Source organism: Panthera tigris, chromosome D1 (genome assembly GCF_018350195.1).
Source record: "Panthera tigris isolate Pti1 chromosome D1, P.tigris_Pti1_mat1.1, whole genome shotgun sequence".
NCBI lineage: Eukaryota > Metazoa > Chordata > Mammalia > Carnivora > Felidae > Panthera > Panthera tigris.
The window spans coordinates 81,120,654-81,145,463 of record NC_056669.1 but is presented as its reverse complement, the minus strand read 5'-3'; the positions used below and the strand labels follow the sequence as shown (position 1 = coordinate 81,145,463).

The following is a 24,810-nucleotide window of genomic DNA, read 5'->3' as shown; positions in this document are numbered from 1 at the left end:
CCTGGACAGGCTGATAATGTTGTATTCCTTTAAAGAGAGTATCTTTACATTTTTGTTCACCATTTAGAGGTGAAAGAGAGCCTTGCCTTTTGGATAATATAGGAGGTAATGATAGTTAGCCTCTCTTCTGTTGTTACAAGAAATTCAGCTCTGACCCCAAACTTACAAAGTGGCTAGTCAAATAAAACCCAATGTCACAGGCCCTATACAGCTTAGGAAGTAGTTTAGCCAATTTTAAACCCTTAATTAATTAATTAATTAATTAATTTTATAAGCTAATCAATTTTATTTTTTTATTTTTCAAATTTTTATTTAACTTCTAGGTACCTAACATATAGTGTAATATTGTTTTCAGGAGCAGAATTTAGTGATTCATCGCTTACATATAGCATCCAGGGCTCAACACAAATGTCCTCCTTAATGCCCATCACCCATTTAACCCACTCCCCCACCCACTTTCCTCCATCAACCCTCAGTTTGTTCTCTATCATCAAGGGTCTCTTATGGTTTGTTTTCCTCTCTCTCTCTCTTTTTCTCTTCCCATATGTTCATCTGTTTTGTTTCTTAAATTCCACATATGAGTGAAATCATATGGTATTTGTCTTTCTCTGACTAACTGATTTTGCTTAGCATAATACACTCTAGCTCCATTCATGTCATTGCAAATGACAAGATTTCATTCTTTTTGGATGGCTGAGTAATATTCCATTGTATATATTTACCGCATTTCCTTTATCCATTCATCAGTTGATGAACATTTGGTTTCTCTCCATAGTTTGGCTATTGTTGATAATGCTGCTATAAACATCGGGGTGCATGTACCCCTTTGAATCTGTATTTTTGTATCTTTTGGTAAATACCTAGTAGTGCAATTGCTGGATCATAGAGTAGTTTATTTTTCACTTTTTGAGGAACCTCCACACTGTTTCTCAGAGTGGCTACGCCAGATTGCATTCCCACCAACAGTGCAAGAGGGCTTCCCTTTCTCTGCATCCTCACCTACACCTGTTGTTTCTTGTGTTGTTAATTTTAGCCATTCTAACAGGTGTGAAGTGCTATCTCAATGTGGTTTTGATTTGTATTTCCCTGATGATGAGTAATATTGAGCATCTTTTTATGCATCTGTTAGCCATCTGGATATCTTCTTTGGAAAAGTGTCTATTCATGTCTTCTGCTCATTTCTTAACTGGATTATTTGTTTTTTGGGTGTTGAGTCTGATAAGTTCTTTATAGATTTTGGATACTAATCCTTTAACAGATATGTCACTTGCAAATATCTTCTCTCATTCTCTAGGCTGCCTTTTAGCTTTGTTGATTGATTCCTTTGCTGTGCAGAAGCCTTTATCTTGATGAAGTCCCAAAAGTTCATTTTTGCTATCGTTTCCCTTGCCTCTAGTGACGTGTCTAGTAAGAAGTTGCTCCAGCCAAGGTCAAAGAGGTTGCTGCCTGTGTTCTCCTCTAGGATTTCGATAGTTTCCTGTCTCGCATTTAGGTCTTTCATCCATTTTGAATTTATTTTTGTGTTGAAACCCTTAATTTAAGGGAAGTACACCTTGTGGTGGGGGAGGGAGGTCTCACTCCCATCTCTTGTGTTTTCCATATTGTTTCTTCCAATAACATGTTGTATTGCCAGAAAGAATTCTGGAAAACAGTTTTTGCATCTGGTTACATTTCTAGTGTTTACAATCATCCTTTTAGATTCTCTTTCCTCCCCTCAAATGGAAAACCCTTTAATTCAATTTTACCTTTAGCCATGGTACCCCCCACCCCCCCACACTCATCTCTCTTATATATTGGAATTGGACCCAAGGTTGAATATTACTTAAAAGGGTTTCAATGCCAAAAATAATTGGGAAATCGTTAATCTAATTTAGTCTAATCACACCTGAAAGCTGAGAAAATTGAAGCTGAGAAAATTGAGGCTTGGAGACAGAAAGTGACTTCCCCAAGATTGTACATGGAGTTAGTGTCTAAGCTAGAGAATCTCCTCTGTGCTAGATATTCTTCCTGCTAACATACAGACGTTTGAATAAGCTCCCTTCAAAACAAACAAACAAACAAACAAACAAACACACCACTATTGGAGTATGGCCCAGATTTATTTTGAGAAGAGTATAGGAATTTCACAAATAACCACCTCCTCTTCTGAGGTAATAATCCCAAGCTCCTAGGCATAATTCATCATGGTACTAACAGAGCTAAAGGAAGCAAAGTCCAGGGAAGAATTCTATAGTAAGGCCCCTCCTTATAAGTAGACACACAGAAAACACAGGGCTTGAAAGCTGGGTGCTACTTTCTCAAGGGAAAAATATGGCTCTCTTTTGTTCCCTGAAGGGACTAAGGTTGGCTAGAAACCCATACACTGCCTTGGACTTGGGGTTGTCCCAGGGACAGAGATAATCACTGGGGATTTGGTAACCCAGGGTCACAACTGAGTAGAGTTGCAGTGCTTTCAGCGGTGTGTTGGTAAACGATTAACACTTGGCTCTGGGTGGGAGGGAGAAGCCTGGAGTTTAGTGTTTACCAATTGTGTGCTGCAAATTCTCCCACAGTGGTCAATTTCATGCTGCCAAGGTAATGTCACTGAATGCAAGTGGGGAAAAGTTGTGCAAAGTTAGCTCTTGAGAGCCTGTGCTACTGACTCCAGCATACCACTCAGCACTTTCCTCAATTCCATCTCTGCTTCTGGCTTCTACTGCAAACCACTGAGAACTGACAGCTGGAGCTGTAGGCTCAATTGTCACAGCATCTTCTGCAGTCACAAGAGAGCATGTGGAGAGCTGGGCCTCCCTCCTTACAAGTAGGCAGCAGCCTCTACTTTTTCTGAGGTGGGTCTGGCTGAACCCTCTTGACATATCCCCAGTGTCTCCATCCATGCCTAGGGTTCTGACATTTATAAATAAATTTTTCCTTCTCTTCCTAGAGTCCTCTAAGAAAGCAGAATTTCTTAGATTTTGAGTGGTAAGTCTCTAGCACTTTGGCAGGAGCATATTTGCCAGAATGGAGAGAGATGCTGAACTTGAAGGGTGTAGAGAGGAACCAAAGAGCTAAAAAGGTCATGGGAAAGTTCCAGAGATGGTCTGGAATCAGTGTTCTCATTCCTCACAGTATGCTGATTTAATGAGGCCTACAACTGAGTAGGGGAGGAGGCTACTTAAATTCTTCTTACCCTAAAGTCCTCAGGTAAAGCCCATGGTTAAAAGACTTTCCCTGTCCTAAGGGAAGGCATTTTTGATTGCCTTGGAAAAAGGAGGCTATAGGACAGTTCTGAAAGATTCCATAACACCTATACCAGAGACCAAATAAATTCCAGATGACATTAAATGTAAAAAAGCAAAACCTTCAAATGTTTACAAGAAAACATAGGACATAGGGGAGAAAAGGATTTCTTAAATAAATAAGATTCAAAAAGTACTTAAGGAAAAAGAAAAGAGATACATTCTACCACATTAAAATTAACTTACGTTCTTCAAAGGACCCATTAAAAAAAGATAGACTTCTAACTGGGAAAAGATATTTGTGACATAGTAAACTATCAAAGGATTCATACAGAAAATAACCTCTGCAAAGCTATATCACAAATGCAAACAAATAGTTAAAAGAGAAATGGGCAAATTACATGAACAAGCAATTCATAGAAGAGGAAACAAATGACCAACAGTCATACTCAATCTCATTAATAGTCAATATTGTATGCTATCTATTGTATTCCAACTAGATTGGCCAATATTTTAAAAAATGTGACTACCAAGTGTTGCATAAGGTGTGGAGTAGTGAGGGGTGCCTGGGTGGCTCAGTGAGTTGAGCCTCAGACTCTTGACTTCAGCTCAGGTCATGATCCCAGGGTTGTGGGATCAAGCCCTGTGTTGGGCTCTGCACTGAGTGTGGAACCTGCTTAAGATTCATTCTCTCTCTCTCTCTATCTCTCTGTCTCTGTCTCTGTCTCTGTCTCTCTCTCTCCCTGTTCCCCTCTCCCCTACTTGTGCTCTCTTTCTTAAATAAAAGTGGACTAATGAGACATAAAAACTGCTGATTGGTGGAGAAATTGGTGCAATTGCTTTAGTGAACAATCTGATGCTATCTTGAAACTTAAAGATAAGCACATTTATAATTCAGCAACTTCACTTTAAGTATACCCTCTAGAACAGGTTTTTTTTTCAACTTTGGTATTAATAACATTTGGGGCCAGATGATTTTTATTTTTGTTCAGAGCTGTACTGTGCATTTTAGGCTGTTTATTGGCATTCTTAACTCCTATCCACTAGCCAGTATCAGCTTTCTGTCTTATACCCATTCCCCTGGTTGTGACAACAACAAAAAAAGGTATCCAGAGATTGACAAATGTCACCTAAGGGGCAAACTTGCCCTGATTGAGAATTACCACTCTAGAGAAATTGTTGTATGCTTGTAGCAGGAAATATGCAAAAAATGTTCATGGTGGAATTATTGTCAACAACAACAATGAAATTATTCAATGAAATGAATATCTGGAGATTATTATTAATCAACAGTAGAATGGATAAATAATTGTGGTACATCCACACAATGGAATACTGTATAGTAGTGAAGATGAGTGGACTACAACTTTGGAAATCATTAAAATATAATTTGGGGTGAAAAAATCAAACTGCAGAAGAATAAAAACTGATGATTCCATTTGCATACCACTTAAAAACAAGTGAAACAACAACAAAAAAATGCAATGTCCAAGGATATATACATATACAGTAAAGCTCTGAAGAGAAACAAAGGGAATGAGGGAAAAAGCAAAATTGAAGATAGTAGATTATTCTCAGCAGGGAAAGAGAGAGGCATCATGAGAGAGGGCACACAAGTAACTTCTGTTTCTTAAATTAGGGGTAGATTATGGATGTTTATCATATTTTAAGCATTGCTAATTGTGTGTATTGCATATATTCTTTTATAGGTAGCAATAAGTGCACAAGAACAAACTGAAAAAAGAAGAAATCATGGGATATTTTTAGAAGGAGAGACCTACTGTGCCAGAATATCTAGCTGAACCAGCCAGGAGAACCAACCAGGTGGGGGAACCAGCCACAGCTTTCAGAACACAAAGCATGCGGATGCTTGTCCTCTGTCCACTCACCACTGCTGGATTGATTTGTCTCAAGGCTTCCATGATCTGAAAACTTACTCCTTGTCACTTAGCTGAATGACTTTGACCAGGTCCTCTTCCTTCTGTCAGCTTTAGTTTCCCCAAAGAGAAAAAAAAAGTGAGGACTGGATTGCAAATCAGAGTTGGTGAGTACCTATATATCTTATTCCATTCTGTGCCCATGGAAAACATGAATAATCACAACACTCATTTTAAGTTAGGAAGAGACCTCCCAATTGCTTTCAATATAACTGTCATCAATTGGCCACATGTAGCAATAGAGAGGAAATCTCTACTTTTAATATTTTGTTTTGAAAGTTCCTTCATTGTTTGTCATTCTCTGCATCCCTTCCCTCCCATTCCATATTTAGTCACCCTCATTAGTTTGGGAGCTCTTTAAAGGATGGGACTATGTCTCATTTCCCGGGTACTCCCCTATACCTTGTGTTTAGTGGACACTAGAGTTTCAGTAAAAACTGGATGGCTGGAAAGCATCATTCTTCCATCTTTTGCACCATTCATATCCCAGATCAAGAAAGAAGCAGATCATTTAGAGCCCAGTAAACGGATTCTGGCTGTTGATGAACTAAATCCACTCAACATACTAGGTCACATTCAAAAGGACCAACATGTACTTTCTGCTGGAGATTTGTGAAAAAGACAAAGGAAGTTGGAGAAGCCATGTGCAGGAATAGGAGAAGAGATGGGTTCAAAACTGAGCTGAGAGGTTGTGGTATGAGTGGGGCTAATATTAAAGGGGGAAAAGATAATAGAAATGGCCTCAGGCTGAGTAAGTAAAATTCTCTGTTGACTTTGCCAATTCATATAATCTCTTGGAGCTGCACTTCATCTGTTAACTCTACCAAACAAAGGAGATGGTTTCCTTAATTCTCTGATTCCAATTTGATTGAAATTGAAGTGGTGAGCCAGAGAGCCGAAAACCCAGGAGGATATTTTACAACCAAACACTGCACGCCCTCCAGTGGTAGAAGACCAATAACTCAGTGAAAACGGAGACCTGAATTTTTGCTTAAAATTGATTTTGGAAGTATTACATAAGGCTTTTCTTTTGGTCTCAACTGGATACTTAGGATTCTATACAGATTTTTCAAAAATGCTATAATGCTGTGGAAGAGTGTTATTGTAATGTTATCCATAACCAGAATATCATAACTGAAATTAATCATAAAAATAATTTATCCAAGTTTTCATTACACCTAAGAAATTAAGTTCAAGAGGTAAAGGGACAGGTCTGTATCGTGGCCTCTATCTTCTGACTCCCAGTTCAGTGCTTGTACAACTCTGCTTCTTGTGTTCCCTATAGCAGTAGTTTTTGAACATTTGTCATGGGCATGACACTGTGTTGGGCATTATTGGGGATAATGATAACAGTGTTCAATTACTGAGCCTTACTCTTTGCGGAGCACTATTCTAAGTGCGTCCCATTTATTTCTTATTAATTCTCACAACAACCTTATGAGATCATATAATTATCCTTATTGTGTAGATGAGGAAACTGAGGCTCAAAGGATATTAAGGTGTTACTAAAAGAAGTAAATGATACGTCTCTGCCCTCAAGCCATTTACAGCCTAGGTGGAAAGACAAGCTTGCTTATCTGTGCTGGAAGGAAAGATACATCTATAATTAGCTGTGGCTAATTTGTCTAGGACACAGAGTTTTGCAGCTAGGACACTAAGGCCCGAGACAGGAGGTGGGTTTTCTCAGTGGATTTCTTTGTAATGTTGATGGATGGGACTCACATTGGTACTTAAGCTCAAGGGTGACCAACAGGTGTCAGCTCACATAATTATTCCTGTGGAGTAGCATCTGCCCTGCATAGTGCTATATCCCGTGGTTGTATCTCAACTCAGGAGGAATATATGTCCGAACAACTAGTGATCTCTGCTATGGGTAAGGGATGGGGGCAGTTGATGTGATGTCACATAATTGCCATAATTGCTCCAAATGAGCTAAATTCTACAAAGCTTACACGTTCTACAGTATTGTCTGCAGTCACAGAAGCAAGGGCATCACTTGGGAGCTTTATAGAAATGCAGAAACTCAGGCCCCATTCCAGACCTATTGAAAGAGAATCTTCATCGTAATCAAAGCCTGAGGTAACTTGTATGCTGCTATAAAGCTTGTTTACACAAACATTTGTAAATGTGGCATTTCAGGTGACAGGGCCTGCATTCTGCTGCATTGATTCCATGACGTTATGTGTTTCTTTTCTCCCCTTTTAAAAATTGTATTTTCAAATGATCATACAGTAAAATGGACTTATTTTTGCTGTACAGTCCTATGAATTTTAACACATGTACAGATTTATGAACTACCATCACAGGATGCAATACCATTCAATCATCATAAAAAACTTTCTCATGCTGTTTCTCTACAGGCACACTCTGCCCCTAATCCTGAATCCCTGGTGATCACTGATGTATTCTCTGTCACCTTCTAGATGGTTCCCAATTTATGATGCTTTGATTTAGAATTTTTAACCTTATGATGATGAGAAAGCAACACATTCAGTGGAAACCGTACTTTGAATTTTGAATTTGGATCTTTTGCTGGGCTACTGGTATGGGGTACGATCCTCTCTGGTGATGCTGGGCTGGGCCGTGAGCCTCAGCAACTGGTCAGCCACGTGACCATCAATTTACTTACAACCATCCAGTACCCATACAACTTTTCTGTTTTTCACTTTAAGTATAGTATTCAATAAATTACCTGAGATATTCCACACTTTATTATAAAATAGGCTTTGTACCAGACGACCGCGCCCAACTATAGGCTAACTTAAGTGTTCCGAACATGTTAAAGTTAGACTAGTCGAAGCTATGATGTTTGGTAGGGTAGGTGCATTAAAGTGCATTTTTGACCTACGATATGTTCAACTTACAATGGGTTTATCAGGAAGTAACCCCATCCTGAGTCAAGGAAGGTCTGTAGTTTGTGTTTTTGGGAATGTCACATAAATGGAACCATACTGTGTGTCACTTTTGAGACTGGTTTCTTTCATTCGGCGTGCCTTTCATAATTGGGTTTTAGTAGCTTTTTTTTCTTTATTTGTTTCCCAGCTGTAAAGACAATATTAAATTCTGTGAGTCCATAGAAAAGGCGATTTCTCATGTAAATGTTAAGATTCTCAATTACTCTAGGAATATATAAATATATTCATGTCTATGCTCTTTCAAGTGTGATACTGTGTACTGAGCTTACTTCCTAGACACTCAATCTGATGTCTTGAGTTAAATTATCACTTGGTATGTGCTCTACTTCATGTAATGCATACTCATATTCCCTTTATGAGGCTAACATTTCCTTCATTTTTCTTTTTAAAATAATATTTTTAAAGAATGGTATTCCTTAACTGTCTTTGTAAATCACGTTTTGGATGGAACTCTTAAGTATCTATCTGCCCCATCCCACCAGACATTACAAAAGGGAACAAAATCAAACAATATGTTTTAAAAACCATGTTTTGAAACAAAGTATGTTTTGAAACAAAGGGCTCTAAAGGCTTCTCCTTATAAGGAGAAACACAACAATGACAACAACGGTGAAACTTTTGAAACTCTTCCCTAGAATGGAATCTTCTCCATCATACTCATGCTTCGTGCTGGCAAATGAGTCTCCCATCCATCCTTTGTTAGAAATCACCAGCCCTGGAAGAAGTCAGGCCAGGTGTTGTTACTATCTTTGTGCAGATAAAGAAGGTGAAGAAGACTGGACAGGCAGGGGAGTAGTCCAAGGTTACACAGCTGGCTGGGCTGGAGCCAGAATCAGAATCCAGAATTTTGGGTTCTTCTATGCTCATGAGGCATCTGGTATTGCAGGCTTTTGTTCTATTAGGTACTCACAAAAACCTCGTTAGATCAATTACGTGCCCCAAACAGGAGCAGTCTCTTCTCTTATGACAGTGAAAGTTTTTTGTTTATGGTAATCTTCTAAAACTTCATGAATATTTTGATGGTGATTCTATTCCATCATGTTTTGTTAGATTCTAGCCACACAGAGCAATCTGGTTTGAGGATGTAATTCCTTTGCAGTTACAATCACACAAGTAGACACTTCTATTTCCAGAGAGTAAAACTAGGAAGACCAAAGTCATTTTCTAGTTCAATTCTCCTGCTTCCCATTTTAGAGCTTCCAAGGACGGAGCCTTATGAAGCAAAATTTCTTAGAAAATGAGATAGCCTTCTTTTCTCCCTTAGAACTGCCATGGGCTTTGGTAGCTGCCTCTTGACACTTTTCTGATCAGGTTTATTGGGACACCTTCAATCCAGGAAATGAATATTTCAGTGGAAGTGGCTATAATTTTAGCTCACATCTTCAGGGACACTTTGTATGGCATTTAATCTGAAATGTGCTGTACATCTGTAATTTGGGAGCCAGTTTTTTTTCTGAGTCACAGAAACCAAAGCTGAGGGCCTCTTTGAACTTGATTAGTGAGTACCAGAATGGAAGCAGCCAATGATTAGCCCTCATGCCTATATCTTGCTTTCTATTCTCTCACCCACCTTTCTACCCATCCTCACAGCATTCTCTGCTATACCTCTAATTAACAGTGCCCAGATGCAATGGGGCACTCCTGCAGGATAACCTGTCACCATGTCATGCTGCAGAAGCCTATCCAGTGTGAGCAGCAGCTCAGAATTCCTTAATTAACAAGGCTGATGTGGGGTTGTAAACACAGCTGTGGGCTGCTGGCTCCACAGACCTGCCTGTGTACAGCAAGTAAGGCAATGTCAGGTGGTAACATGGCTTCATTGTCCTGGGCCTCCTTAACTGAACTTGACAGAAGATCCTTGGCAGGGGAGCCAACAGCAACATACCAGTCTCTCCAGAGGTACCCAGGGGCAGGGCTCTTTTTGCTTGGAGTTTCTATCCTTAGAGACAATCTAATGATGAAAGAGAGTCTTGGAGAAGAGGGGGGAAAGAGCAACAGCTTATTTACAAAAGGGAATATTTTCCAGTCATTAAGCTTTTATTTTTAGTGAATCCCCCAAGAGGGGACTTCGATACTGACCTCTTCTTCCCAGCTCTGTTAGTAGTGATTACTTACCTTTCACCCCAAACTGGGGTATGACAACTTTCTCTGTGGAAGAGACACCCTCGTCCCTTTAGCAGACAAAGTTGTTTGACATATGAGAACGACAGCACCTTATTCTCCAGAGAGCCAGAGTGTACAAAATACTTCCATACCTGCCTTTTCAGAAGAACCCATTTAAGCCTCACCAGTCCCAGTTTACCGATGAAGAAACTGAGGTTTGGAGAAGTTAAGCAACTTGCACAAGGTTGTGTAAGAAGCCAGTGACTGGGCTAAAACTAGAATGGAATCTTTAGTCTCCACACTCTGTGCCCTTTCCACTGCCTCCTAGAAGCCCTGCCAGATCTTCTGAGAGAGGCAGCAACTCATAATGAAGTCTGACTGTTGGCCTGAGGGGTTGGAATCCCTCAGCCTGCCTCGGAAACCCAGGCCCAGCCTTGATGGCCAGCACTTCCTGTGTCAGTGTTCGGACCAACACTCAGAGCTCACAGACTGTGCGTTCCAGTAACAGAAAAGGGAAAAACATGTGAGGCAGCTTGTTTGTAATTAAAAAAGAGAAGAAAACGGGAAAATAAGTGAACTCACAAGCAGGCCAAAGATGAGTTCCTTCCTAATGAGTTCCTTCTTGCTCCTGGCAGAGCGTTTTCCATTTATGAGGCCCGCGGGATGTCCATTGCTGCTAGAATTTCTAATACTGGGTTCTTTAACAATTCAACCTGACCACCAGTCCATGTACTGGTCAAGCAGCACACAGACACACACACAATTGTCCTTTGCAAACAACAGATGCACTATTCTAATATGTATCATTATACTAATTATATATATGGTAATATAAATGGTTCTTCTGATCAGGTCTGTTGGGACATTATAGGGCTCCCAAACTGTAATATGTGCAGCCACGGTTTGCAAAGCACAGCGGTAGAGGTTAAAGGGTATCAGAAATGACTAAACCAGGCTCCTTGCTTTTGACTTGCTTCCAGTCTTGTGGGAAAGTCTGAACTGTTGCAAACAACGTTTTGAAATACGAGGCAGAATGAAGTAAGAGCTATAACTGAATGAAACATTAAGTGCTATATGAGCCGGAGGAGGGAGAACTTTTTCCAATAGGATAATGGAAGACTTCAGGTAGAGAAGGGATTTGTGGTCGGCTTTGAAGGACAGTAGGATTGAGACAGAAAAAAGGCAGGAAAGGCATTCTGGGCTCAGGGCTCAGGGGAGCATAGGCTGGGATGTCCACAAAGTTCTGTCTCACCAGAGGATGAGTATAAGGTGAAGGACCTGTGAACGGCTAGAAGCAGAGGAAAGGGACCAGGCATAAAAAAGGGTTATAAATTGAGGTGGGATTTTTAATTTTTTTTACGTTTTTATTTTTATTTTTTTATTTTTGAGAGAAAGAGAGAGCAAGGTGGGGAGAGGCAGAGAGAGAGGGGAGAGAGAGAATCCCAAGCAGGCTCCGCACTGTCCGTGCAGAGCCCAATGTGGGGCTTGAACTCAAGAACCGTGAGATCGTGACCTGAGCTGAAACCAATAGTCAGATGCTTAACTGACTGAGCTGCCCAGGTGCCCTGAGGTGGGATGTTTAATAGTTTTATGTCCAGGGGCCTGGAAAAATTTAGATCTGCTCTACCAGTCATTCCTCCTCCCAATCGATTTTCCAGTGGAAATAGAGTCAAGGAGGAATTACAGCTAAATGGGAATCTAATTAGCCCTGAAAGTACCCAATAATCCTCCATGTGGAGTTTTGGGGAAAGCGCTGACTTTAGCTTGAAGCCTAAGTTGGGCTTTAAGTCTCAAAGAGTTGAGTCTGAATCCTTCTGACCAGCTCTATTATATAGAATGACAAGGGCCAGCATGCTTAGGCATGCATATGGAGATACAGTCTCCCAACCACACGGAGAAGGTAATGGGTTTGTACCTTTAACATACAGTAATCTGATCCCACAGAAAATGTGACATGAAAAATGACCTAGAATTTTGATCAGTCAGATGAGTAACTCTACCTCTCTTGAAAGGTGAGGGAAGTAGCTAGAAAGGGGTGACAGAGGTTTTCATGGTATGAGGAGAGGGGCGGGAACAATCCTTCTTCTACAGGCGGGGAAGTGGATGAAGCTCCATGAACCAGGAGGACACAGGTTCTGGTTGGCAGAGCAAAATGGGAGGGCTCTGGTCCTAGCAAACAGTCAGGAACTGGTAAAATTGATGGAGTGCATGAGCCAGAAAAAAGGTGATGGTTAGAGGACCAAGGGATTGATAGGAAATGAGGAGCAGGGCAAGACAAGTAGGAGAAGGCACAAATGATATTAACAACAAAGCACATGGAAACAGTGTTGCCCAAATGCTCTGTTAGCATTTTGAGATCAAGTCCCTGGTGAACTCAAGCAATGATGACTACAAATAGTCAACTTGGTAGTAATGGAGTGGGGGGGTTTGGAGAGACCTTGTCTATGGCAGTGAGAGGTAGAGACTTCAGCCCCGTCCTCCAGCTCTCACAAGAGCTCATCTGCCATATCACATACTCGTGTGATGCATTAAATGCTGTTTTTCCCAAAGAGGGATTTCCATGCTTTGCAGTGTTTGGAAACTATTGGCATGGCAACAAATATTGGATTGGAATTAATTCAGCAAACAAGGGTTTTCGTGCCAATTCTGCTATTTCAGCTTGATGGCTTTGAACAGTAATAAAAACTATAATAATGACTGGATGATCACTAACTGAGACTGGGCTAAGCTGTGGGTTAGGGACTGTATGTCATAAGTACCTTACATGTTCTCCTTCACTGAATCCTCACAATAATTCTGTGCCATAGGAATATTATTCCAATTTCACAGTTGAGGAAAGTGAGATGCAGAAAGGTAACCTGCTCAAAGAGATACATAGCTGGTGCCAAACCCAGGCCTCAAACCCAGGTCTGTCTGATATCAAGGACTCTAATCTTACAGGACTCATGCTACCACTCTGTATGTCTTTCACTCCCACCATCCTCATCCAACAGGTAAATGAGGTTCCCTGTCTATCCCCACAGAGTATGGCCAAGGATCAAATGGATGAATCTGGGTGAAGAAAACAAAGTGAACTATAGGTGCTTTATTTTATTTATTAAAAATATTTTTTAATGTTTATTTTTGAGAGAAAGAGACAGAGTGCGAGTGGGGGAGGGACAGAGAGAGAGGTAAACACAAAACTGAAGCAGGCTCCAGGCTCCAAGCTGTCAGCACAGAGCCTAACGCGGGGCTTGAACTCACAGACCTTGAGTTCATGACCTCAGCTGAAGTTGGACACTTGACCAACTGAGCCATGGAGGTGTCCCAAAAGTGCTTTAAAAGGAAGTAGTACCCTATTCAAAGTCTGGTGCCTTTAAATATTTATTGAATGAATACATCTTAATTGGGAATGAAATTTCTCTGTATCTCTATCCACCTATTAAAAAATTTCTGTTTTGGTCCTAATTGTGTGAACAAGAGGTATTTCCTAAGCCACAGGAAAACTATCTTTTAGAAAATCTTTTAGTAGAAGAGCTTCCTCCCCAAGTTTGATTGGTTTTAGAGGATCAAAAAATGATTGACCTGAGGCTGCTCTTCATGAAAGGAGTCACAAAAGAGCTGTGTCTCATTGAGCATACTGTATGCTAAGCATTATTGTTATCTCAAATCCTCACATGTGGACATTATTATTTTCGTTTTATAGGTGAGGGAATCCAGCCTTCATGAGGTTGAGAGATTCACCCAAATTTATCCAGCTCAAAGGGCAATCATGAAGCCTGAAAATATTGGATACCTTGGAATAGAAATACAGCTTTGGAGCCACAGCTTGAAAATGACTTTCACTCCCTACAAAAAAAAAAAAAGAAAAAAAAGAAAAGGAAAAAGAAAATGGGTACCACTGCCTATTAGAAAAGCATTTCCCAAAAGTGTGGATGAATATGAATAGTTTTAGCAGCCCTGTGACCCTGAAGAGTGAGGGCTGGTTACTCCCTGGAGCCCAGGTATCGTCTCCAGCTTGTCTCAGTAGCCCATGGCGCTCACACCCTCCTGGCGAGGATCTTGTTTTCCTCCCCAACACAGGCGGGCTGGAGCGTTTCTGATAGTGTTTAACTTCAGCAAGTCTCTGCACGCGCCTCTGATCTAGTGTTGAAACAAAGCACCAGTGAGGGAGGCCTAGTTTAGAATGAGTCAGTCTGATGCCCTGTTTCTTGTTAAGCACTATTCCCCCCTCCGGGTATGTACTTTTCCCCACCCGTCAAACTCGGTCAACACAAGTCTGGGCTTCCCTCTCCCCACGAAGGCAAACATTGACAAGAGCAGGAAGGGAAAAAAAGTCCATGGCTGGAATTAAAACTCTGTGCTTTTAGGAGGAGGATCAAGAACCCTTCACCTTGCCAAACATTATTTGAATTTTGTAGAACAAACACTGGAGTTTAAGTTACATCCTCGAATTCAATATTTGGCACAGGATAGTAATCGTTGGTGATTTCTCCCACTTGGTGTAGCGGTTAATTGCTTTGAGATAAAGTGACAGACCCTATCAGAGGATTTTAAGCATTCATTTGCTTTGCACCACCCTTTTTTAACTAGTGAAGAAACGGATTAATTTCTTCACCCAGGACTTTATAGCTACACGAAGAGTCGGCTGTGTCAAACTGAGGGGCTCCTATTTTGTGTTAGAGTGCCTTTGCAACTATGTTAGACCTAACCATTTTTGTTGGTATCAGTAGCCACTGAAATAAAGCTATGTGTCTTGGGTCAGCTTGCAAACACATTCTTAAACATTGATCTGCTAGGAACTAATAGTTTTTACTGTTGCTAAATATTCTGCTTCATTTCACCACCACTTCTAATGCTTTGGATAGTCCTCTGGAGTCTGCTTGGGTTTGTATCTGGGCTGTGCCACATACTCGCTCTATTATCTTAGGAAATTGTATTGACCACTCTGCATCTCAATTTCCCTCTCCATAAAATGAGGCTACTAGTAACACCCACCTAACAGAGTTATTGACAGAGTCAGGTGAGACTATACATATACTGAGGTCAGAACAGTTGCCGGGCACATAGTAAATGCCCAATAAATATCAGGTGTCACTATTTCATGAGGGCTTAGGAAATTTAAGTTTTGGTTAGGTCACTAACCAGCCTCTTACTCTCTGTGCCTCAGTTTACCCATCTGTGAGATAAAATTCTTGTTGCTTTGCCGTTCCAAATTGAACGAATTTACTTACATGCTGAGCAATATAGACACTTACTCATTTGCTAATTTATTCACTGATGAATATTCATGTAGGGCCAACTATGGCAGGTAAAGTGAGTAAGACAAAGGAGTTCCCTGTTTTCAAGGAGTTTTTAGCCTGTGGAGGACACAGAAAATTATACAAGCAGTCACAATAAGGATGATAATTACTAGGAGAGTTGCATATGGGCTGCTGGGGGTGTGTACAGAGGGGTAACTCAATAGTTTGAGGGTGGAAGGGGTTAAGGAAGACTTCTTAGAAATGATAATAAGCTAAAACCCAGGGGAGGAATAGGAGTTAACCAGGCAAAGAGAGAAAGAGTGTTCTAGAGAGTGAGAGCAGAACACGTGAATGCCCAGAGATCAGAGACAGCAAGAGAATAAAGTGGCTCTACTGTATCTCATCTACTTGGAGACCTGTTGATTTTAAGATAAGCCCTTATTTTATATACTCCCAAGAACAAGAAAAACCTACCAGTTAAATATGGCATAAGGTTTTCTTATAACTTAGGGTTTAAATACTATTTGAAAGAGACTTTTAAAAAAATTCTTAGGACCCTTCTACTCTGCCATCTTCCCAGGCTCTGCATTTTTAAAATTCTTAACTGGACATATATTTTATCAAATAGCACTCTATCAAATAGAGCAAAATAATATATATGTAAAATAATTTACTTTCAGTCTTCCTAAAACTTTTAGAGTCAGATTCTTTTGAAAGGTATTTTTTTAAATGTTTATTTATTTTTGAGAGAGAGAGATACAGAGTGTGAATGGGGAGGGGCAAAGAGAGAGGGAGACACAGAATCTGAAACAGGCTCCAGGCTCTGAGCTGTCAGCATAGTGCCCAACGCGGGTGGGCACCAACCACAAGTTCATGACCTGAGCTGAAGTTGGACGCTTAATCCACTGAGCCACCCAGGCGTCCCTTGAAAGGTATTTTTAAATCAGATGTATTGATGTGAAGCATTTCCACACAATAAGGTCAAGACAATTGGTGATGCAGCATTTCTTAAAAGAATTCATGGAAGAACTGAGAGGCACTGGGGGTGGGGTCTTAGGTTGGGATTGCATATCTGGAAGTAGCCTACTTTTGAGTTCCTTGGGTAATGTTGCTAAATGCTTCAGATTCACCACCTCCCCCACAATCTCCTCATAACACTTGGTACCTAGGAGTTAAAAGGGTGGTCCACTGTTGCTTCTGGGATTTTCTTCCAAGCGAACACAAGTTCAGATGGTTTTGAAGCTGGTGCTTTTCATGTTTGTGCATGCAAGGCCAGAACCATTAGTTAACAACTGTTGCCTGCTCTACAATGATTTTCAGATATATCCCAATCTCAGGGGCTGCTGTGATGTGAAATGTGCATCTCCAAGGATTATGAAATATGGCTGAAGCAGAGAGAAAGAGAGAGAGAGAGAGAGAGAGAGAGAGAGAGAGAGAGAGAGAGAGAGTTGTGTGTTGCAGGGAGCAGGGTGAGGTGAGCAAGTGATAGCCTGTGGCCAGTCCAAACATCTTAAGGCATTTTGACTTTATCTTAGTCTTAGTTAAGCTAATAAGGATATCAAGCAGAAGAATGATAACCTTTGCTGCCAAGGGTAAAATAGATTGGACAGGAGCAGATCCAAAGAAGAGGCTGTAGAGGACTCTGGCTCCTGCTACGTGGGAGAACTTGGCAACTTTTGGTGGGGGCTTCAGCCACAGAGACTGCTAATCCAGGATGGCCAGCTCTTCCCCAATTCCCCAGGAAAAAGTTGTGTCCCAGGGAGAAGTTCAAACACAGAAAGACCCTTAGCTTTTGACTTTGAATGAATATCCCAGCTAACTGAAACTGATCCCTTTAGGAACTGAATTCTCTTTTAGATGAGAAACTCTTTCAATTCAATATAAATTTAGACATCTTTATTCCGGGGCCTAAAAATATAATCTAATCTTTTTCAACTGAGTGCTATCACTAAGGATACCAATATTCTTTGAACAACAACAAAAAGAATATCAATATTAATTAATGAATGGAGTAGCAATGTCATGAGTTCTAAAAGGCTATTGAGTTGTATAAAGCAATTTTCCCCTGTATGTTTTCCCAATGATAACACCTAAAACTTCGTCTTCTTGCTATGGTTTTCGAAGGCTGTTTGCATCCATGATCTCACTGATCCTCACAGCATTCTGTGTGTCAAGTCAGGTCCTCCTGGGAGCAGATGGCAAGATGAAATTAGAAGTGTGAGAGATTTACTGAGGGACATGCATGTGAACGACGAAGGGGAAAGAGAGCAGGGGTGGGCAGGGAGAGCCTTCATGTACAATACAGGTCTGACATCCCTGGAAGAACCAGAGGAGGAAGGAGACAGGTGGGAAGAGGCTCAGACTGCAATATAGCTCTGGGTATGTCTCTACTGGGCTGATGGGGAGCTCCTGAACAGAGTGCTTGCTAGAAAAATCCTGTGACAAAGCAGAAAATGTGTAGTTCTAGTTCCACTACCATACTCAGTCACTGGCTAGGAGCAGCCTGGAGAGGGTGTGGTCCTGGCATAAATGCTATCATAGATGGTCAAAATGTGGCATCTGGAAGCTGCTAGCTAACTGTACTCCTCCTGGCAGTTTTCCTCTTTAGTAAGAGAGATCTTCGCAGCAATTGTCCATGGCTACCACAACCTATGAAGCAGGCAAATTACGTACCATTAACCCTATTTTAAAGAAGTTTCAGATAGTTAAACATGTTCAGTGTGATAGTGACAGATTCTGAGGATTCCTGGTTGTCTTGTTGAGGATATTTGTAAAGTATTTTTGAAAACCCTGGCGTGGTAGATGGTCTTCAAAGATGACCACCATCTATTACTTCTATTCTTGTAGGTCAATCTGCCTCTCATATCCAGAGGTGGAATCTCTTGCCCTTCCCCTTGAATCTTGCTGGCTCTCTGCCTCGCTTTGACCAATAGAATCTGAAGTGTTGTTCTGCAGTCTTTCAGAGGACAAGCAGCTTCTTCTCTTCCTTCTTAGAAGCCAGATACCATGTAAGTAGTTTGACTATAACCTCATTCCAATTATAGAACTGGAGAAAACACCATTTAGAACCAAACTGAGAAGTGTTCTACTAAATAACTGGCTAGTACTTCTCCAAAGTGTCAAGACCATGAAAGACAGGGCTGATGAACTGTTATAGGTTAGAAGAGAATAAGAGGAAACAACTACACAATGTGGAATCCTGGCTAGGATATTGGGATAGAAAAAGATCATTAGTAGATCACCTGGTGAAGTTCGATAATGTCTGCCATTTAGTTAATAGTATCATACCATGTTAGCCTTGATGATGTATTAAGGATGTGTAGGAAGTTAACGTTAGTGGAACCAGATAATGGGTATATAGGAACTCTCCATACTGTTTTTGTTACACAAATTTTCAGGGTGATGCATAAGGCATCAGTAGATACCTGGAACATCAGAACGGAGGCAGCAGCTCAGATAATCCCCACAGAGTTCCTCTTAAGTTGAGACTGTTAGAAAAAAAGGACTGATCTCAAGACTGAGGAGCTGGTGTCTTTTTCTGTGATGTTATCTGAGGGGGATGAATGACCTTTGACTTCCAAACAACCTCTCCATTTGTCTATCTTGAAGCTGAAATTCTTCTGGTAATTCATTAATTTAAGGCAACTACCATAAAAGATATCTTGTGTAACAGCAATTCTTGGAGATCAACCACGAAAGAAGAACATTTGGTAAAATGTATGGGAAACAATTGCACAGTTTATCTACTTCTTGAAGATTATCTATGAACCTTAATAAATGAAAAGTTTTGAGAAATTCTCCAGTAAAGAAATCTATGTAACTTTATTTAGCCTAGCATTTATTCCTCAAATTTATTCAGTCACAGAATCCTAAATGTGTGTATGCAAAAATTTTCCTGCAAAAGAGCCTTTAGGGAATGCCAGATGAAGGCATCATAAACCGCAAAGGATTTTAAGTGGCAAAAATGAACCCCCTTTCCCTAGAAGGAATAAAAAGGAGGCTGAATGTCAAAATTACTGTAAAAAGTTCTCTCACATTAGGAGATAGTTCAAACTCAATAACCTATAAATATTCTCTCCTACTTCACAGATCTGTCAGGTAGTAGAAGGATGTGTGTTAGTCAACATTCTTAATTATAAATAACAAAATCCACTCTAGGAAAGGGATTTATTATGGGACATGAATAAGTTTATTAAACTTAAGTGAGGGCCAGGGAACATGTTTTGATGCTATGCAGCTAGAAGACTATGGCAAGTGGAAGCCCCCAACTGATATATAAAGTCAACTAGAAGAAATCCTATTGCCAGAGATGTCCAGCTCTTATCACCTATGATGCCAGAAACTTACTCATAGCTACCCAGAAGAGCTGAGTGCCCCAGAAGACCCTGTCTTGTGGAGTGTACATCATGTGGTGTCTTGTGTCATCTTGTCATCTTGTGTCACGTGTGCTTTCCTGGGATTGAGAGGATGTGTTTCTTCACAGAGTGTAAGTCATGAATATCCCAGCTGCAAATGATTCTGGGAAATGTAGTTTTTCCCATTTTCTAGAAGTTCTAGTACAGGAAGGCACACAAAAAGAGTTTTTGAACAGGTGTTGAGTAAACCAATTTGCAGCATTAGCCACAGCATGCTACATTTACTCATTCTTCATTTGGCATTTGCAAACATGAGATTGTTTTAAAATCATGATTGTCACTTTTTTTCCATCTCTACCCAGGCCATTAAACTATTATGAAAACATGAAACATGGCAGCAATGATAAAACCTAGAACTGTAATAATGATAATTATACATAATAATATCATCATAAAATAATAATAATAAAATCCATTATTAAAAATATGTACAATATAGTATTAATTTTTTAAACATTTATTCATTTTTTGAGAGACAGAGAAAGACAGAGCATGAGCAGGGGAGGGGCAGAGAGAGAGGGAGACACAGAATCTGAAGCAGGCTCCAGGTTCTGAGCTGTCAGCACAGAGCCCAGTGTGGGGCTTGAACTCATGAACTGTGAGCTCATGACCTGCACCGAAGTTGGACACTTAGCCAACTGAGCCACCCAGGTCCTCCACATACAATATAGTATTAATGACCAGTCAAGTATTGTAGTTACACTAAACTTCAAAACTATGGCAGTGGAACTCAATGCTGATGAAATTCATCATCAGAGTAAAACAAAAATTCAGTATTATAATGGCAATAAAACTTAATATTCTAAATAGCCTGAATAATATGGGTTGAACCTCAATATTTGAAATTTGTTCTTTTTCTCTTAGCAGTTAAGAACTTGCGTTCTAGAATCTGAGTGTCTGGTTCTACCCTGAGTTTCTGACTCAGAAACTTATGTTTCTGAGTTACTTAAGCAATTATGTTAGTTACTTAAGCAATTTAGTTCTCATTCTCATTATGAATTGGAGATAATAGTGGTTATCTCCCTCATAGGGATGGTGTGAGAATTAAATGGGAAAAATCAGGAGAGTGCCCTGCTCACAGTAAGCAACATATAAACATTAGGTTATAGTTAGGGGAGAGTGGGGGAATGTCAATGAAACTCATTCTCTACTTTCCTTGAGATAGGAAGCCTGTGTCTATAATCTAGTAATCTATGATAGATTCTGTGACATCTCTCTACTTAGCTATTTTCTGATGAGCTACCCATCACTACTTAGTGGGATGGCCACCCACTTTGAGTTTGGGATTGGTCCCACTTACATGCATGGAGTTTGGGAACTACATTCTGTCATAGAGCCATGAGGTCCTTTCTGGCTCTCTGGTTTTAAGGACTAAACTTCTCCAGAGCTCAGGGGTCTGCCAATACCTTTAACTACCCTTCCTTGATTGTGGTTTTACAAAGAGAGACAAGGGCTTTGGGACCAGTCACAGTTGGATCCAAATACAATATTCATCCCTTATTAGCTGTGTGTCAGTAGGCAAACTATTTCACCTCTGTGAACCTTGTGTTCCCATGCAAAATGATATATTTTTAAAAATTTTTATTTAAATTTTAGTTGACATATAGTGTAATCTTGCTTTCAGGAGTAGAATTTAGTGACTCATCACTTACATATGTGAAATGACGTTAATAATACTTTTCTCCAAAGATTGCTATGAAAAACAATAAAGGGATGGTGCGCAGCACAGTTCTTAGCACACAGCAGGTGCTTTGTAGCTAATATGCTACCCCCTCTGCACTGTGTTGTCTGCACTCTGTCCCATAGTGCCATTATTCTTTGTTTTAATAATGTGTGGGGGGCAGGGGGAGGATGGACCTTGAATTTGTTATGACCCCAGTAAACCCCTAGATGTTGAGATTTTTCTTTCAGTTCAAAAGAAAAAATATTCAGCTTGTCCCCTGTGTGTTTCTTTCCCTAGAAGTGGAACTCAGCTAAAATTCTGGGAACAGAGAGTTCAGGTTAATGGGTTCTGCTTGAGAGGTTTTTCTGTGCCTCTCCATTGAGCAGGTTGTTCCAGATCTCTTGTTCAGGCAAATACCTTACTTATTTTTTACTTAATAGGTTAGCAACTACATTTTCCTTAGGGCCCGTAGAGACTTTGTACAACTTTTGAGACTTTACGTTGAATCTTGGTATAATTGTACAATCTTAATATAACCTCAGCACAATTGTTATGGTAGTGCTGGCATTTACTATTTGGACTGTAAGGCAGAGAACAGAGACTGTGGAGTATTAGAAATAGGTTTAAGGCCCAGGCTGTGGGACACAGAGAAAATAACAGCTGAGCCTCTTGCTGTGCCTTGGAAGGGTACACTAATGTCCCTACCTCTTTGGTGGCTAGACAGAGCCTATGGTGGTTGGTCCCCCAAAGATGATTTCTTATGGTTGCCAATGCCTAAAATGTGCTGCATAAATAGTATCCTTTTCTATTTGTGCCTTAATATGACGAAATTTGAGTTTTTTGTCTGTAAAATGATTATAACATTAGTATCTACCCCATAGAATGCTATAAGGATGAAAATAGTTAATATTTATAAAATGTTTAGAACAGGACCTATGACATAGCAAGTACTATATGCAAGCAATTATTATGTATATTACAGATGATATAACTATCATATATAAAGGGGGATTCATAAATATTTATTTTGTACTTTGGATAATAATCGGATACAGGCATATCTCAAAGATATTGAGGGTTTGATTCCAGACTACCACAATAAAGCAAATATTGCAATAAATCAAGTCAAATCAACTTTTTGGTTTCTCAGTGTATATAAAAGTTATGTTTATTCTATAGTGTAGTTTATTAAATATGCACAGCATTGTCTTTTAAAAACTATGTATATACCTTAAGTTAAAAAATTATTGCTAAAAAATGATAGCCATCATCCGAGCTTTCAGTGAGTTATAATCACTGATCACAGAGGACCATAACAAATGTAATAATGAAAAAGTTTGAAATATTGCAAGAATTACCAAAATGTGACACAGAGACACAGAGTGAACATGCTGTTGGAAACATGGTGCTGATAGACTTGCTTAACTCAGGGGTGACACACACCTTCAATTTGTAAAAAAGGCAATGGGCTGTGAAACACAGAAGTGCAGGGCGGTAAAATGAGGTTACTGCATTATGTTACTTTGTTCCTCAAACTGTTCCTTCTCCACTGGGAACTTTTTCAAGTTGACTCCTGTTTACCTTTGGTGTGCCTCCATTATTTTGTTTTGTGAGCACTTCTTTACTTTTTGGCATTGCAAGATTCTCCAGATTCACTTTGTATTTCCCCTGCACTAGCTCTGGAATTGTCCATTTCACCAAGGAGCCGTAGTTTCTTTTATTGAAGAATGGTACTAGAAACCAATAAACATTTCTCCAAAGAAGACCTACAAATGGCCAACAGATACATGAAGAGATGCTCAGCATCACTCATCAACAGGGAAATGCACATCAAAACAGCAATGAGATATCACCTCACACCCATCAGAATGGCTAAAATCAAGAAGACAAGAAACAATAAATGTTGGTGAGGATGTGGAGAAAAGGATGACTGTGCACTCTTGATGGGAATGTAACTTGGTGTAGCCCTTGTGGACAACAGTATGGAGGTTTCAAAAAAAAATTAAAAATAGAAATATCATATGATCCAACAATTTCCTATTCTGTTTTTACCCGGGGAAAATGAAAGCACTAACTTGAAACGATACATGCACCTCTGTGTTTATTGTAGCATTGCTTACAATATCCAAAGACATGGAAGCAACCTAAATTTCCATCAATAGAGGAGTAGATAAAAAAAAATGTGTATGTGTGTGTATAAAATTACACAGTCATAAGAAAGGTTGAGATAGTGTCTTTGGGACAACATGGATGGACATAAAGGGTATTATGCTAAGTGGAATTGAAATAAATCAGACTGAGGAAGACAAATACTAGATTCCACTCATAAATGGAATCTTAAAAATGAGTAAACAAAAAGCAGAATCCAAACTATAAATACAGAGAACAAACTGATGGTTGCCAGAGGAGAGGGAGTGAGGTGTTGGGCAAAACAGATGAAGGGAAGAGAGAGACACAGGCTTCCAGTTATGGGATAATTAATTCACGGGAATAAAAAGCAGAGCATAAGGAATACAATCAACAATGTTGTAATAACAATGTGATGAGACAAAGGGTAGCTATCTTCGTGGTGAACATAGCAGAATGTATAACTCGTCAAATCACTAAGTTGTACATCTGAAACTAATGTAATATTGTCAACTATACTCATAAAATATGTCAAAAATGGTCATAATAAATAATAAATATCAAAATAAAATAATAAATGATAAAATGTCGAAAATGTAAAAATAGTAAATTAAGATAATTAGCTTCTGTTTTGTTACAACTTGTGTAAGCCATATGACTACATTAACTTTAATAGAAAATTTGAGAAGAGAAGTATATAAAAAAAGAGGAAACCAAGATGGGGGTGATGGGTGAGCCATTAGATTTTGATTCAAATACTTCTGCTATGTTCATATCTGTTAAATGAAACAGAATTGAGTTGGTTAGGGAGGCCCTATATAGGTCAGGGCATAGTATCATAATATCAAGCCAGGGTCAATGAAAAGAGAGTGTTTACTAGAGCTTGAGAATACTCCAGAGGGAACCCTGCTTAGGGGAACCAGCAGAAGATCTGAGCATGTGTTTATGCACAGCATGATGCGGGGTGATCCCACAGTAGTGCTCCCATGTGAATGATTCCTGCCTTGTTCGGTATTGCTTTAAGTCTTTCATTCTGTTACACTGTCTACCGCTGTGTGAGAAATTCCTCCAAAATTTAGTGGTCCAAAAGGACAATTATTTTATTATCTCTCTTGGTTTCTGTGAATTAATGATTTGGGGAAAAGTTCGGATGGATGGCTCCAGAGTCTTTCATTCAATTTTAGTCAATTAGTGGCTGTACTAGAGCAGT

General features: G+C 39.8%; 1 protein-coding gene across 4 annotated transcripts in view; it reads left to right on the top strand.

Moving 5' to 3' along the window:
• CCDC34 (coiled-coil domain containing 34) overlaps nt 1-23,235 on the top strand; it is a 188,373-nt gene extending 165,138 nt beyond the window's left edge. Inside the window, exons 6-8 of one of the 4 annotated variants that reach the window (XM_042958105.1) lie at nt 4,928-5,262; nt 18,243-18,403; nt 23,151-23,235. The gene's annotated coding sequence lies outside the window, so the exon portion shown is untranslated. Of the gene's footprint in view, nt 1-4,927; nt 5,263-13,858; nt 14,868-18,242; nt 18,404-23,150 lie in introns of those variants that run through there. The other 3 variants (XM_042958107.1, XM_042958106.1, XM_042958104.1) reach the window with 3 other exon arrangements.
• The last annotated feature ends 1,575 nt before the right edge of the window (nt 23,236-24,810 follow it).